We start from the raw sequence: 17435 nt of genomic DNA, 5'->3' as shown, positions 1-17435 counted from the left end.
CAATTACGGAGCGCAAGGCCTGAGTTAACGTTCTCCCCTAACTTCACACCGCTCAACACTTGTTCAGCAACAAGACTACACTGAAGGTGATCATTGATTCATTTCAACTGGCAGTTGCTGCAATTGTACAAGTGTCTGCTGTTTCAGAAATGAACATTGCTAAGTGGTGAGGCAAGTGCTGAAGGATTTTCTCCCAGCTGATAAGATATGATCCAGTTATTCCCAGACATGCGCGCTTTTGTTGAGATTTACATTGGAATACCACATGATTGGATGGCATCATAGTGGATGGCGTCCAGGCCAAGCTGCTGGAGGCAATGGAGGAGGGATTGTCAAGGGGAAGGAAGATTTCTTTTAAATCCCGGGGCTGTGGTTTTCAGGGATTAATACACGATTGGTATTTCAGCAACAATGGTTAAGAGAATCCTTAATGGCGGGATACTCTGACTGAATTAGAAACCTTCTGGCTTTGAGCAGGGTGAGGACTGTCAGTTCGAGGAGGGGGCTGTGAACCAGCTTTGGCTTGTGCTGAGCTCATCTGTGGCATCGTGTCGGCCACACACTGCTGCAAAAAGAAAGATACCAACCCGGCCTGTTCAAAGAGAGAAGATTATCAAGGAGGCAGAATGGATGGCTATCCGGGAAGATTTCAAACAAGGTGTCAGTACAAGTGCACAGTGCTCAATTAATATCACTTGTCAACTCTCGGACTTCTACATTTAGTTTTAGCAGAGAAGAACGCTGTTTTGGTTCATTGAGTTTCTAAGGTTCACATAGCATTCTTTTACCCCCTCTAATACATTCTCCCCACATTCCCATCAATTCCACCTGCACCCAGATTTTTACCACCTCTTGGTTGTTCACTAGGGTCAATTTGTAGTGGCCAATTACCCTCCCAGCCCAGATGCGTTTTGAGATGTGGAAAGAAACTTGAGCACATGAAGGAACCCCCCAGCACCAGAGGTCAGATTGAACCTGGGTTGCTGGAGCTGGAAGATTGCAGCTCTACTCATTACACCACAAAGACGTTTCCCGTGGGGCGTGATTGTGGGAGGTGAATAGTGCAGTTCAGTGTGTGGCAGTCCATTGCAGCATCTACATTGGATTCATCATGGCAGTAGTTTAAAGAATGAACTCATTGCATCCAGGATGAGCCGACTACTTGCTGTGAAAATATTGCAATTGCGTGAACCATTCCGAAGGTGCCAAGATTATTTGACAGAATGGGTGCCAGGGTTCATCGTAGCCTGCTGTGAACATAGGTTCACTCTTGAGAAGCCATAACCTGTCCCAACACTTGTGTGAGCAGCTGCCAAGCATGATGAAGGATGGTCACGTGAGAGGCAGCAGTGTAAATGTGAACAACTTATCCAACTTCACCACACTCAGTGCCCTCCATTAACCAACAGTCCCAGGCACCATGTTATTCCAATGTCCTTGCCATCACCTTCCTCTACCACGATCCTTGACAGTGCATGATGACTTGTGTGACAGAGTATTTAGAGGTGGTTCGGGAGGAATTGTTAGAGCCGCTTGCACACACACATTTTAAAATACAGAATATTTGCAGGAATTTTGCAGAATGCTTTTAGCAGGAGGAAACAAACTATCGACAGCAGCTTGCCTGGGAACATGTGATCTTCGCAGGCAGAAGAGAACTGTTTTGCTCTCAGAGAGGGAGGGTGTGAAAGCACACAGAGAGGAGACAGAAATCACTTCCAGAAGGACAAAGCTGGCAAACTTCGGAAGGCTGCCTGGTCGAAGGTGAAGGCTGGCGGCGTGAAAGGTGACCTGAAAGAAAGAGGATCATCTGGAGAACCCTGAAGGGGGCAAGTTTCATCAGCAAGATTGATTGAGAAGGAATCAGTTGTGGATGTCCTGGAAAAGGAATCTCTCTGAAAACCAGCAAGAACCCTTCTGAGTGGTAACCATTTGCCTGTTAAGCACCAACGACTGGTGAACTTTGTTAATGAAGAAATGCCTGCAACCTTTAAGATTGGGCTGTGATCCAAAGAGCTTTTCTAATCTTAAATATACATTACGCACATACCCGCGCTTAGAGTTAGAGGGGGGATTGAGTAGTTAGGTAGGTTAGTTAAGTAATAAATTAGAGTTTAATTCCGTTTTCTTGTACAAATATAATAAAGAACTACTTTTGTTTAAGTAACCGTGCGTTGTGGTGCATAGCCATCGCTGCTGGTTTTTGGAGTCCTCTGGACCCCATAACACTTGTGGCAGAACGACCGATGGATCAAGCATTTCACTGTGCGATGTTTCATCATACAGCTCATTCTATCAAAATACGACTTTCTGCAGCTGAAATTCCCTGTGACCCCAGGGAGTGAACACCACCTCCTGATCTGGCTGCTGGCCACTCAAGATCAACCACCAAGCAAGTGCCGATTCCACCTTTTCAATAAATTTGATGCCCCGTACTGGCATAAGAGGTGATGGCTGGGAGTGGAAAATAGATGCCGGTTCCACAATCCATCTGCTCCCCTGCACGTGATCTGAAAGGAGGAAGGACGGGGCGGGGGGTGGGGGTAGGTCATAGAAGTAGGTGTGGGAAGAAGTGTGGCGTGTGGGGATGAATGGTAAAAACTAAGAGTGCGTGCTTGCCCCAGCTGTGATGAGAGGAGATTGTGGGATGAAGGGGCAGTGAAGAGGGGAGATTCTGATGACAGCTCTTCCCTTCTGGAGCTGGGATGATGGAGTGTGAGTGATGGGAGAATGGGCTCAGCCTTCCATATATCCATTTCCAGGCCTCTCAGTTTGGCTCCCCACATAGATCTCCGATATTCAGTTTCCTGTCAGCCTTCGCTTAGTTTTCTGTTATCACAGTTGTACTTCAAGGACAGCCTGTTAAATGCTCTCAGTTAGATGGGAAAAGGCAAACCAGACAAACTAATACTAATGACAGATGAGGTGATGATCTCAACAGTGAGATCCTAAGGGAGACTAGAAGCACACAGCAAAATGAAAGCAAGGCTCAGGGCTGTAAATAAAAGATTGTGGGCTTAGTGAATCCAGATCAACATCTCTCACAGCAGGTGTGACAAGTAAGCGTGCAGTAACTCACACTTGGTTCAAGCTGTCTGTGATTATGCATCACCTTAACCCTGCAAGAGAGAGGGAAATGAATCAATGAGTGTCACGTGATATTTAAATGATGCGCCGTTCGTGGTCAAAAGATTGGCTGTGGCTGGGAGTTGTGGCTAAAGTTTGCAGCCGTGTATGTGTGGGGAGATGGTTTTGTGAATTATATTTATGTTTGATCTCTTGATGGTGAGAGCTGGGTGTATTGTGCAGTACCTGGAATCAGCGGCGCATCAGGTGTGTCATGGGATGTTGAAGATGCAATTCCCACAGCACTGCTGAATTTGTGGCACTATCTGCCATTGCTGTGTAGTCCACTGTTGGAGGATGGTTTGTCAAGTGGCTCCTCTGACCCCCTCCACCTTTTCTTTGTCTATTACATCAAACCTCAAATAAATGTTATATCAGCGGTGCTAAGGTGTAGATGATGGAGAGCTTCTTAGGAGTACATATCACCAACAACCTGTCCTGATCTAATCGTCTTGATGTTACAACCAAGAAACTGCACCAAGCAGAATTCTGAGGAATGTTGGCATGTCTGCAAGGTCCCTGCCCTATTTTTACAGATGCAACTCCAAAAGTGGTCTGTCCAGGTGCATTGCAACCTACTATGGGAAAGGCCACAGAAAACTGCAGAGAGTGTTAAATACAGCTCAGGGCATCACAGAATCCCCTCCGTCAACTCCATTACCTCCTGCAGTCTCTGGAACGCTGCTAATATATCGAAGGACCCAACCTATCTCAACCATACTCTCATCTACCCCCTTCCTCAGGCAGAAGATGCATAACCTTGAAAACGTGAAGCTCAAGGTTCAAGGACTGTTTTTTTCTGAATGTTATCAGACTCTCGATTAGATCTCACGGAACTGTAAAGAAATATACAGTTATAAAAGACAATATCCTTCTACTGTCTTTTACAACTGTATATTTTTTTATTTCTGACACAATATTTTAATAACTTTCTCTTTACCCTGAAAAAATTGAGTTATTGTAACACTTCTTCCCCCCCCCCCTCACCCCCCACTGTTGTTTATTTGTTTTATGACACTGCCTGCTCTCTGAGATGAATTGCCTGGATGGCACGCAAAACAAAGCTTTTCATAAATTTTGGTACACCTGACAGTGGAATAGATCAGTTCAATTCATTCTCTCCTGTACAGGTCAGAATGGTTGGGAGTACAACCAGGTGAACCTCAAGAACATAAATTGCACCAGTATGTGGACTTGGTGGAGAACATTTGAGATGATTCATTTTTATTTTTTGCTTTGTTGATTATGGATCTCCTCTGTACATCAATGGCTCACTCTATCGTAGAGTGAGTGGAGAGCACAGTTCCTTGGTGTGCACATATTGGATGACCTATCCTAGACCAACAACATCTCCTCATTAGTCAGGAAGGTGCAGAAGCACCTGCACCTTAAGGAGGTTGAGGAGGGCACGGCTATCAACCCTCGTCTTGAAAACCTTTATAGAAGCACAATTGAGAATGACCTGTCTGGCTTCAACAATGCCTCATATGGTAGCTGCAAACCATTGGACTGGAGGTCAATACAGAGGATCATCAAAATGGCTGAGAACATATCTGAGGTCTCCCTTTTCTCTATTGACAACATTTATTGGGAGCATTACTTAAAGAGGGCTGAAAGAATGATGGTGGACCCTTTCCATTCAGCACACAGTATCTTTGACCCACTACCATCAAAAAATGTAAACAGGACTATCAAAATTAGCATTGACAGGCTGGGAACTAGCAGACTGTGAGATTGTAACTGAGTATATCATTCCTATATATTTTAAATTGTATCTTTATCTACACATGATTATTAATTGCTGTGTATTGTGTGTGCATGTATGTGCACCGTGGTCCAGAGAAACACTGTTTCATCTGGTTGTGTATATCGGGTTGGGGGGGGGGGGTGCGCAGTTAGTGCAACGCAGTTCCCGTGCCAGTGACCTGGGTTTAAAATTGCCGCTGCTGTAAGGAGTTTGTACATTCTTCCCCGTGACTGCGTGAGTTTCCTCTGGGTGCTCCAGTTTCCTCCCACCCTTCAAAGCATTTGGGTGTCATTGGATGGCCGAAAGGGCCTGTTACCATGCTGTATGTCTAAATTTTTAAAATATTAACTGTGACTTCAAACATTAACCTTAATCTTTTTATGGTTTGCAGATTGTAGCAAAAGTGATGGCACCATGACATTTTAATGGATTAATGATCATCCTTCTGTTTCCTCCAGATTGATGACCAACTCTGCCTGAACTTTCACTTCTCAAATCCTTCAGAGTAATGAGCTTCATTGGACGCAATTTCATCTCTTGGGATTAGGTAGGACATCTTCAGAATATTATCCACAGGGAAAACTAACTTTCTGTACTTTCCTCATTGCAGATTTTGGTCAATCACATCACAACACATTCTGCACCTGTATTTTATAGGCTTAATCTATACTGAACAGACCTTGTCAATAAAGCCTCAGGGAACGAAAACAATGTGTGGAGTGACTTGGGCTTTGCAGTAATGGCATCGATCTCAAACTCACCCACTTAACGTAAATAGGCCAACTCTTGATACAAAATAATACCTGGAGTTTCAAATTTTGAGTGCAAACGCTGATGAATTTTGATTTACTTTTCAAACAAAAATACAAATTGAGATATCATTTTCAATTGGACATAAGTCATCAATTCAGGAGTCAGTGTTTTGAAATGGGGTCATTTTTAGTGTGAGTGAACTGAGAGAAGGGACAGGCTGCACAGCAGCATTTCCCCAATAACTGAGAAAATTGGTAACCGTGTTCCGATGATAAGAGATCAACAAAGATTCGTGGCACAATTCTTGGTAATGTTATCATTTGGCTTCCTGTGTATAACCCCATTCAAGTACCTACTTTTTAATTGAATTTGGGGTTTGAAAAGAGATTGGGGAAGGTAAACCCCCATGTCCAATTCTATGCCACTGTAAGAACACAAGAAAATTCTAAGTAAAAAGCAATCAACCCTCTCAGATTTTTTTTAACTTCTGTTTTGCTCTTTGGCAGATTACTTCATATAGTTACCATCTTTCAAAGCAAACATTTCTTGCTACATTTAAGTTGTATTTGCTTTCTAATCTTTATTATCTGATTTGTGTCGTGTATTTCGAGATCTTCTCTGTTGTTTCTGATTTGTCCCACTTACCTCTACCGGAGAGACAGAAATCCCATCTGCCTGAATGTTCAGAAGAAGCAAAGTATTGTCATTACTCTTTACCACTGCATTTTGTTCCTTAGACAATAATTACAAGGTCGTCATCTGAGATGGATCTGGACTTGTTGCAATCTCACCAATATTTAACCTCAAGGTGCACACATCAATCACCCACACTGCTAATCTCCAGTTCAGAAGTATTGTCTTCTCATTCTTTGTTTTCCTGCTGGTAAAATCTAAGTTACGTCTAGTCAAGTCACCCGTCAATAAAGTCCTGGATAAAGAGCAAATCCGAAATACTACTGCATTTTAATGTGCATATGAACTGCCACCCAATGCTCAAGGATTCCGCAAGGTTCACTTTTGCTTCTGTATAAAGCAGTTCCTTCGTTTCAAAATCTTTAGCCTTGTTACCAAACCCACCTGCAATCTGAACCCTCCTTACCTCAGCTCTTTAACACTTCACTTGTTTTCACCACTTTGAAAAAAAACTCCCCAAATGAGATTTCTTCAACATTGATGACCATGCCTTGAACTCCATTATTCTCTCCTTTTTGGTACAGTTAACATCTCCAAATTTCACCAAACATTTGGCTAAAACATCCCCATATTTGAAATGTTGTTTGATTATGTGCTTTGGGTCTTCATTTTGTTAAGTCATCGAATAGTGTAGACTTGTATTGCGGCTATTTAACCATCTATATTTACGTATCACTGGCATAAATAGATGATGCCTCAACTTCATTAGAACTGAACCAAAATAGAAGACCTTTCTGACACGTCAGGCTTATTGTCTGAATGAATGTTCCAACCTGGAAGACTGCCCTCTTTTTCTGCAGCTCCAACACTCATTTATATTCAGAAAAGTTTTTGTTGCTTGATTTTAAAAAGAAATTATTGGTGCTTCCTTTCAAATTTTGGCAATTGAACTTGGTGATGGAGGGTATTTCAAAACATGCCTTCGTGTCAGTTGAATCATATACAAGATATTAGCATCAGCTTTGAAAGACAGTTGAATGCATTTTTTTTTAATAAAGATTCTTTTAAAGCAGAAAAGAAAATGTTTTGTCTTGATATTTTTTTTTAATACTTGTCAATGTGAGAAATGCCGTTAGATTCAATTTTAGATCTTGAGAATCAAAGTAAATCAGCTAAAAATATATTTGAAAGATAAGTCAGGCCCAAGGAAATAACAGTTCTGGCCTTCCTGAAATTTAGTTTAAATCAGAAATATTATTCACTTTTGGAGGGATAATGGCATCACAATGGAGAGAAAGTGAAATTTAAAAATGGATTATTTTAATGCAACTTTAATGCAAAGGAACAAAAATAATCTTCAACTTGGCACAGCATCTCTTTCTGATGTAGAGCCCCAGCAAAGCATCTTTGCTTTGTACCTCTCAAACATGTCTCCTGCACAAGTCATCTGTCCATTCAATGTGTTGACGCTCCCCACTTCAGGAGACTCTTTCATAAGTTGCCTGTGTTCAGCCCTAGTTTTCATGATTTTATTCCTGAAATTTGAGCCCATCATCACACTAAAAATATACATGAGTCAGTCCTGTAAAACTTTGAAAATTTCCATCTGTGACACATCTTGAAATTGTAATTAATTCACCAGAATACTGATATCTCTGTCAGTAAAGTACTAACTTACTTCAGATCTGTGTTGCCTGAGGAAAGATGATATCAAGAGAATCTCACCAAGATCCTATGCAGGGAAATTAAAAATGATAACAAGGGCTTGTGAGCCCTGGTATTGTGCATGCAGAAGTTGGAAAACCCATTTGTTTGATTTAAATGATTTCTTTTAATGTGAATTTCTGCATAAGGCAAGAGGTGTGTATGCTGAGCAATGCAATACTTTCCAAATTCTCCCCCCCCCCAACCGTCATTTAGTGTCAGTGTCAACATTAATCATTGCCCACGTCACTCATTACTGCAAGGTAAAGTTCCCTTCATTCAGGCCCAACAATGTGCTTCAGCTTGAATCTCATCCGCACTGACCTCTAGAGTTCTCACTCCAGTGCTGGCGTTTTACTGTACATTCCTATTAGGTGCTGAATCAGGACTGGTATTTTATCCTTCATGCTGAAAGATAACCGTGACAACCGGGTTCTTGGTGGATGTTTGGTGATTACAATGCAGGCTGGTTTGTGACAAATGCCCCACAACCAGCATAACCATTTTCTGAGGAAATGTTGACTTATTTTATGTCGGCAATCCTTCAAGCTCACCTCCACGCTTCTTGTGTTGCAGGCAAAAACCTTTCAAATTTACTCTCTGGTGTTAATCTCAGGCATCAGATGTTCCCAAAGCTCAATGATTGCATTATAATGATGAGTTTATTGTCATGCACATTGTACACTGTTCATATCCACTAACATTTTTACTTGCTATAGCTGAACAGGTATTTGTAAAAAGAACAACCACAATTTTATACTTAATAGAATTAAAATACAATGAATAATAAATAGACAATAAGGAAGTGATTTTCCATAATGCAGACAGTCCTTTTTTTGTGGGTGAAACACGAAAGTCTGAAGATGCTGTGATTGTAGTAAAAACACACCGAAATTCTGGAGAAACTCTGCCGGTCTTTTCAGCATCCATAGGGAAAAAAGATATATTGCCGATGTTCTGGGCCTGAGCCATTCTTCAGGGAATAAGCCAGAAGCAGGAAGTCTTAGAAACACTCAGAATGTAGTGTCGGAGCAGTCCCTGATCACTGGGATAGGGGAAGGTTCAAGAGCCTGTCACCTGTTGGAAAGAAACTATTCTTGAATCTGGAGGTGTTGGTCTTCAGCCTTCTGAACCTTCTGCCTGAAGTTAACAGTGAGAGGCAGTTGTGATCAGGGAGGACCTTTATGCTGTTGGCTGCCTTCTTGAGGCAGCACTTCACATTGAAGTATTTAATAGATGGGAGGATGGAGCTTGTGATGGACCTGGCTTTGTGTGTAATCTTCTAGAGCCTCTGCATTCCTGGGCATTTGAATCCCCAAACTAGGCTGTGATGCAAACAGTCTATACTTTACACAGTGCACCCTTGGAAGCTTGATAGGGTATTTGACAACATGCCAAATCTCCTCAGACTCTTTAGAATGTAGAAGTGTTGGTGTGCTGCCTTCACAGCCGCAGCAATGTGATGGATCCAGGAGAGATCCTCTGAAACATGGATTCCCACGAAATTGGTGCTAACCCTCTCTACCCCTGTCCCATCAAAGCTGATAGCTGTGTGGTCCCTTGGCCTCTCCTTCCTAAAAATCACCTGTGACCTCCTTAAGCTTGGGACTTGAGAGCATAATTGTTGTTTTGGCACCACCCAAGAAGGTTCTCAATCTCCATTCCTTATTCTGACATCATTTCCAGTTATTCAGCCAACAAAAGTAATATTATCAGCGAATCTCTATGTGGCAGATTTTCCTGCAGGATAAAGCTTCAGCTGTGTAACATCTTCTGTTCTTCTCTCAAAAATAAGTTCTTTTTTTTTAAATTATGTCAATTCCAAGATGCACGGTTGGAGGCGAGATCAGCCCACTGGCAGTGGTCAATGTGGCAGGCACCAAGAGATTTCTTTAAGCAGTCCTTGTACCTCTTCTTTGGTCCACCTCTGTCTCAGTGGCCAGAGAAGAGCTCGCCATATAACACGATCTTGGGAAGGCGATGGTCCTCCATTCTGGAGACGTGACCCACCCAGCACAGTTGGGTCTTCAGCAGCGTGGATTCGATGCTTGCGGACTCTGCAGGCTCGAGTACTTCGATGTTGGTGATGAACATCAATGGTGGTGAAACATCCCAAAGTGTTTTGTGGGGGAATTATCGAGCAGGATTCGACAGCAACAACATACAAGGACCATTAGAGCATAATTACCAAATGATTGATCAAAAAGGTGGTGTTTAAGAGGGTTTGTAAAGAGGAAAGTAAGGTGTTGCGACAAATTAGTTTTGGAAGGAAACTTCCTATACATCTTAGGGCCTTGGCAACTGACACGCTGCTGCTAACAATGGAGTAAATGACCATTGGTGACCATGCTTAAATAACATAGACAATGGGAACTTCAAGTGCAACTTAACCAAGAGATTGACCAATGTGTCACTATGGATGATGGGTGAAGGGACCTACTGGAAGTTAGAAGATGAGCAGCAGTTTTGGGAGAGGTGCAGTTGAAGGTGGAAGATGGGAAGTTAGGAATATGATGGAGTAGTCGAGTCTATGGTCAGCAAGAGATGGATAAGGTTTTCAGCAATATGGTAGCTAGTGTTACAGAGGTATGAGACTATGTTACACCTGAAGCTTGCTATGAATTCGGATGCAATTGCATAATTGAAACAGATCGATTCAACCTCAGACAATTTGGGTGACAGGATGGAGCTAGTGACTAAGTAACTGAGTATTCTGGCAGGAACCAAAGACAGTGACTTCAATCTTCATAATATTCAGCAAGGGATCAATTCTGTTCATTTTTTACTGGGTGTCAGACAAGCAATGTCACCATGAACAAGCTGCCAGAGGAAACTTTGTAAGTTGGTATAATGGCATCATTCAAAAGACATTTGGACAGAAATATGGATAGGAAAGGTTGAGATGACCAAATGCAGGCATGGGCAAATTGGGTTGAAGAGCCTGTTCTGTGCTGTATGATTCTAAATGAAGTGGTGGGTTTAAGAGATCAATTGAATAGGAATAACTGAGAATTTTACAATGAAACATACCAACAATGTGTTTTAGATCCCTGAGTGTCTCGCAAAAAGGTTCATTAGAGTGAAATAACTATGATCTCACTTTCATCAAGAACTTTGGGGAGCACATACAGGATCATCTCTTCTTAATTCTGGATTACTGACAGATTCAGGGAAACTCTTAGCCTCCCCAGACAGTTGGACCTGATTGCTTCCAGCACATGCACTGTGCTGGTGACAGAAAATGGCAGTTGTCCAAAATCCTTTGTCTTCTCTCTTCATCCACCCTCCTTTTAGTATCCATTTGGGAAGTGACTGTAGTTGTAAAACTGAGTGCCACATGTTTGGCTTAAAACCTTGCCAAGGGCCGTCTTTTTTTTTTAAAGTGGTGTCAAATTTAAGATTGACAGGTATGATTTCTAAACTGGGCCTACATCAATATTTGGCATTTCATTACAGCTAAATACAAAAAGGTTGCCAATCAGTATGGAGACATATCAATCACCATCCACCTTTCCCCTCTCAACTCGAAAGGAAAGACCACTGCTCTACTCACTATACACTCATGACGGTGTGACCTGGCACAATTTCAATGCCATCTACAAATTTGCCAATGACACCACGCTTGTTGGCAGAATCACAAATGGCAACGAGGAAGCGTAGAGGAGGGAGAGAGATCAACGTTGAATCATCTTCATGGCTTGGCTTCGTGGATGAAGATTTAGGAAGGATTGAAGACGTGGAAAGTCCTTTGAGTCTGCACAGTTTATTTTTTTTTTAGGTGGAGAGCAGTGTGTGCAGTACTGGCTCCCACCCTTTACACCTAAGATTTGTCTGTCATGACCTAGCAAGCTCGGATGGTTACAGCCAGGTCCTCGGCTCGTAGGTGTTATGTCAGAGTGTCCTCCTCTCCTAGATGGATGGCTAATGAGCCCCTTCTGCCTGGGTTTGAAATCGGAAGTTTTCTTTCTCTTAGGCTGACTGCCACCCAAGGCTAATGAGCCCAATTAACCCATCCAGTTATAGACAATAGACAATAGGAGCTGGAGTAGGCCTTCGGCCCATCGAGCCAGCACCGCCATTTTACAGATCATGGCTGATCACTACTATCAGTACCCCTTTCCAGCCTTATCCCCATAACGCTTAACTCCTTTGCCCACTAGAATCTTATCTAACTCTCTTTTGAACATAATCAGCTAATCTGCCTCTACCACCCTCTGTGGCAGAGCATTCCACAGATTCACACTTCTCTGGGTAAAAAAATGTTTTCTCATCTCCATCCTAAAGGGCGTACCCTGTATTCTTAAACTATGCCCTCTAGTCCTCGTCTCCCCCATCATTGGGAACAAGTAATCCGACTTCACCCTGTCTATCCCCTTGATAATTTTGTATACTTCAATCATGCCCCCCCTCATCCTTCTAAACTCCATCAGATACAAGTCCAGTTTTTCTAGCCTTTCAGCATATGTCAACCCCGCCATCCCTGGAACTAACCTTGTAAATCTGCGCTGCACACCCTCTATAGCTAGTATGTCCTTCCTCAAAATTGGAGACCAGAACTGGACGCAATACTCCAGGTGGGGTCTCACCAGGGCCCTGTACAACTGCAGAAGGGCGTCTCTGTTCCTATACTCCAATCCCCTCTTTATGAAGGCCAACATGCCATTTGCCTTCTTCACAGCTTTCTGAACCTGCATGTTAGCCTTCAGTGACTGGTGAACAAGTACACCCAGATCCATTTGCACCTCCCCACTCCCTAGCTTGTCTCCATTTAAATAATACTCAGCTTTCCTATTATTGCCCCCAAAATGGATAATCTCACATTTGCTCACATTGAACGTCATCTTCCATTCAGCAGCCCTCTCCCCCAACCTGTCCAAGTCCCTCTGCATTTTCCTGACATCCTCCTCACACCCCACACTGCCACCCAGTTTAGTGTCATCTGCAAATTTGCTCATTATATTAATAATCCCCTCATCCAAATAATTTACATAAATTACAAACAACTGAGGACCCAATACCGATCCCTGCGGCACTCCACTCATCACATCTTGCCATCCTGAAAAAGACCCGCTTACTCCAACCCTTTGTTTCCTATTTCTTAACCAATTTCCTATCCATGTCAGCACCTTACCTCCAATACCATGCTCCCTGATCACCGGACACTTGGTCATGCCATGGCATAGCAAATTTAGTGAAAATGGGAGATACGAATTACATTTGCAGTAATGTAGGAGAGGCCATTTGCAGTGACCTCCTGCCTGGCAAGCCATACAGTGGCCACGAGGCAATCACTACACCGAGAAAGGAGAGGCTATGTATTACGCATACACTTTCCCTGACCCAGACCTCACCTGCCCCAACTATCTTGCGCTCACTGTTAGCAAAACCCAAGGAAATTAATGTGGACTTCAGGAGGAGTCCAGTCCTTAAGATCTCAGTAGTAAAGAGGGACAAAAACTTCAAATTCCTGAGTGTCAACATCTCCGAGGAACTGACCTGGAGCCTCCACATCGACGTGAGGTGTTTGAGGAGATTCAGTATGTCACTGAAGACTTGAAATCTTCTACAGGTTTACCGTGGAGAGCATTCTGGCTGGATGGAGGTGCTAACTCTCATGACAAGAAAAAACTCCAGAGGGCTGTCACAGGCACCAAACTTCACCCCATTGAGGACGTCTACATGAGGCAATGTCTTAAGAAGGCAGCCTCTATCCTCACGGACCCCCACCACCATCGGGAACAAGGTAGAGGAGCCTAAAAATGAGCACTCAGTGGCACAAGGACAACCTCTTCCCCGTTACTATTGTATTCTTGAATGAGACTGTCTTTAAGTCAAATTTGTAGGTAACTCTAACTTGCTTTTCTTTGATGCATAACCAGTATTTGCATCGGATTTGCGCTTTGGAAGCATGGTTACAAGGGTAAATAAGAGAAAAAATTTAAGGCAAATACAAAGTTACACCCTCAGTGTTAACACCGGGCGGCACAGTTGGCGTAGCAGTTAATTCAACTCCTTTACAGCACCAGTGATTGAGACTGGACTGGGGTTCAAATCCCATGCTATCTGGAAGGAGTTTGTATGTTCGCCCCGTGTCTGCGTGGGTTTCTCCAGAGGCTCTGGTTTACTCCCACGGTTCAAAACATACTGGGGGTGTAGGTAAATGGGGTGTAAATTGGGTGGCGGATTCGTGGGCCAACATGGCCTGTTACCGCGCTATTTGTCTACATTTAAAATTTAATGGCAAACATGGTCCGGCTTAAAATGGCAGACGCATTCTCCTTCCTCAAAATGACAAACCACTGAAGTGGCACATAGTCCATCTGTAAGTACAAGTTGTCCATAAGTTGGACGTTCTTAACCCAGGGACTTGCTTTGTTTTTATTTCTTTTTGTAAGGTGATTTATTTGGATGCTTGCACAGTGATGCTATTGGAAAAACAATGAATTTTGTGACTTGTTCACGACAAATTCTGATTTTATTCTTCAGAATTTGGGCGGCACGGTTGGCATAGCGGACAGTGCAACACCTTTATAGCGCCAGTGATTGAGTCTGGGATTCGAATCCCGTGCTTTCTGTAAGGAGTTCTCCCCCTGTCTGCATGGGCTTTCCCTGGGGGCTCTGGTTTCCTCCCACCGTTTGAAATGTACCAGAGGTTGTAGGTCAATTGGGTATAATTGAGCAGAATGGATTCCTGTACTGAAATGGCCTGTTTTTCTGTGCTGTAGGTCTAAATGCTCAGGTTAAGAGCTTGTGCACTGTCAGGTATGGAGTGCCAATGCTCAGGACAAGAAAAAACTCGAGAGAGGCATTTTAGATGTGTATTCTTGGATGGTGGATGATCACCAGGTTGATTTTTAGTCTTGAACTTAAAAAAATCAAGACTGGGTTTATTTAAATATAGTTTTCACTCAGCTGTGGCATTGGTAATTATCATTCAGATAATTGGCCCATTACTGTGTTTTTGTGGATTTTAAAAAAACACTAATTATTTTTCAATCACTTCGCTGGAGTGTAAACCCACAATTCCTGTTAGTTCAACTAATTCCATTGGAACAGCTCTCTATAATTGTATTAAAACAAGGTTCAAGAGGGAGAAGAGCCTGACAAGGTCACGTGAAGAAAGCACACTTTGGACAAGACATGGTAGCTCCTCTGTGGAACATCCAAAGGAAAGGCAAGGGGGAAAAATGGACATTTGCACTGATAGATAGAACCCCAGGTTCAACCCCAACCTCTGGTGCGATCTCTATGGAGTTTGCATGTTGTCCCTGTGACTGCATGGTTTTCCTCCTTCTTCTCAGAGATGTGCAGGCTGGTAGGTTAATTGGCTGCTGTAAGTAGGGTATAGAACAGTACAATACTCCGGAATAGGCCCTTCAGCCCACTTGCCTGTGCCAAGCATGATGCCCCAATCAAACAAAATCTCTGCTGTTTGCATCTGATAAATCTCCATCCAATCCTTTTGTATTCATGTGCATGTCTGGAAGTTTCTTAAATGCTACTGCTGTATCTGCTTCCTGGTAGACTGTTCGAGGCATCTCTCATGCTCTGTGTAAAATATTTGCCCCGCATTTCTACCTTGGACTCCCTCCTCTCACCTTAAAAGGATGTCCTCTCATGTGATGCTTTTACCCTGGGGAATAGATTCTGACTATCACGAAATTCTGAATCTGACCTGGCAGCATGGTTGGCTTAGTGGTTAATGCAGCGATGTTATAGCACCAGCAATCAGGACTGGGGTTTGAATGCTGCACTGTCTGCAAGGAGTTTGTACGTTCTCCCTGAGTCTGCGTGGGTGTCCTCCGGGTGCTCCGGTTTCCTCCCACCATTCAAAACGTAACAGGGGTTGTAAGTCAGTTGGGTGTAATTGTGCGGCATGGGCTCGTGGGCCATAATGACCTGTTACTGTGCTGTTTGTATCTCTAAATTTAAAAATAATTTCCTTGTTTGTCAGAGGAAATTACACCAGATGATGGAATGTGGGGAGCAGAAAAATGGGTTAAGTGTAGGAAAAGTGTAATTGGGTGTTTGATGATTGAGATGCCAAAGTTAGGCACTAGGTTGAAGGACAGGGCCTCCAGCGTGGTGATTTCAGGATTGCTACCCATGCCACGTGCAGCTGAGGTTAGAAATAGGAGAATAATGCAGCTTAACACGTAGCTAAAAACATAGTGCAGGATGGAGGACTTCAGATTTTTGGAAGGTGGGACCTGGTCCAATGGGACAGTTTGCATCTGAACTGGAGAGGGACTAATATCCTTGTGGAAACGTTTGCTAGTGCTGCTATGGTTGGTTTAAACTGGATTTGCAGAGGGAGGGGAATCAGAGTGCCAGAGCAGATAGAGGAGTGGAGGAAGGAAAAGATGATGTGAAATTGATGTCTCGTTAGAAGTCAACTGGTTGTACCTGGTGGAAATTATCTCAGATGCATCTATTTCAATGCAAGGAGTATTGTAGGAAAGGCAGACGAGCTTAGAGCATGGATTGGCACGTGGAATTATGGCACTGGCCACTAGTGAAACTTGCTTGCAGGAGAGGCAGAACTGGCAGCTCAATGTTCTGGGCTCCATTGCCTTAGACATGATAGAACGGGGGGGGTGATGAAAGGGGGAGGAGTGGCATTGCTCATCAGGGAAAATATCACAACCGTGCTCAGGGAGGAGAGACCAGAGGGCTTGTCTGCTGAGGCTATATGGGTGGAGCTGATGAATGGGAAAGGGATTGTATTATAGAATTCCCAATAGTCAACAAGAATCGGAGGAGCCAATCTGTAGAGAGATAGCAGACAGCTGCAGGAAACATAAGGTTGTGATAATAGATTTTAATTTTCCGCCTATTGACTGTGGCTCCCCTACTGTAAAAGGGCTGATGGCTTGGAGTTTGTCAAACGTTAGTTAGAAATACAGCATGGTTACAGGTCATTTCGGCCCACGAGTCCATGCCACCCAATTTATCCCCAATTAACTTAAATGTCCAGTACATTTTTGAATGGTGGAAGGAAACTGAAGCCCCCAGAGAAAACCCATGCAGACACAGGAAGAACTTGTTTCCCTATGTTCAATAACTTCAGGAGAATTTTCTAAATCAATATATAGAGGTACCAACTAGACAGAGGGCAATATTGGATCTCTTATTAGGGAACGAGACAGGGGAGATGACAGAAGTGTGTAGGGGAACATTTTTGGTTCAGTGATCATAATGCCATTAGTTTCAAGTTAATTATGGAAAAGGATAGGTCTGGGGCTTGGAATTTAGAATTTAGATTCTAAATCCAGAGGATTGGATGGTAGCTCATCAAATAGCTTCAAAAATAAGCCTGGAAATTATAGGCTGGTGAGCCTGATGTCAGTATTTGGTAAATTGTTGTAAGGATAGTCAACGTGGCTTTGTGCATGATAGGTCGTGTTTAACCAAATTTATGGAATTTTTTGAGGAGGTTACCAGGAGCGTTCATGAAGGAAAGGTTGTGGAT

The 17435-nt window shown here is 43.1% G+C and overlaps 1 protein-coding gene across 3 annotated transcripts in view; it reads left to right on the top strand.

The window, feature by feature from the left end:
* LOC138759042 (semaphorin-6B-like) overlaps positions 1-17435 on the top strand; it is a 480615-nt gene that overhangs the window by 135675 nt on the left and 327505 nt on the right. For all 3 annotated transcript variants that reach the window (XM_069928857.1, XM_069928854.1, XM_069928856.1), the window contains one exon: positions 5332-5420. The gene's annotated coding sequence lies outside the window, so the exon portion shown is untranslated. The remainder of the gene's footprint in view (positions 1-5331; positions 5421-17435) is intronic.

Source organism: Narcine bancroftii, chromosome 3, assembly GCF_036971445.1.
Source record: "Narcine bancroftii isolate sNarBan1 chromosome 3, sNarBan1.hap1, whole genome shotgun sequence".
NCBI lineage: Eukaryota > Metazoa > Chordata > Chondrichthyes > Torpediniformes > Narcinidae > Narcine > Narcine bancroftii.
Note: the sequence above shows the minus strand (reverse complement) of the source record. Positions and strands in the feature narration are given on the sequence as shown.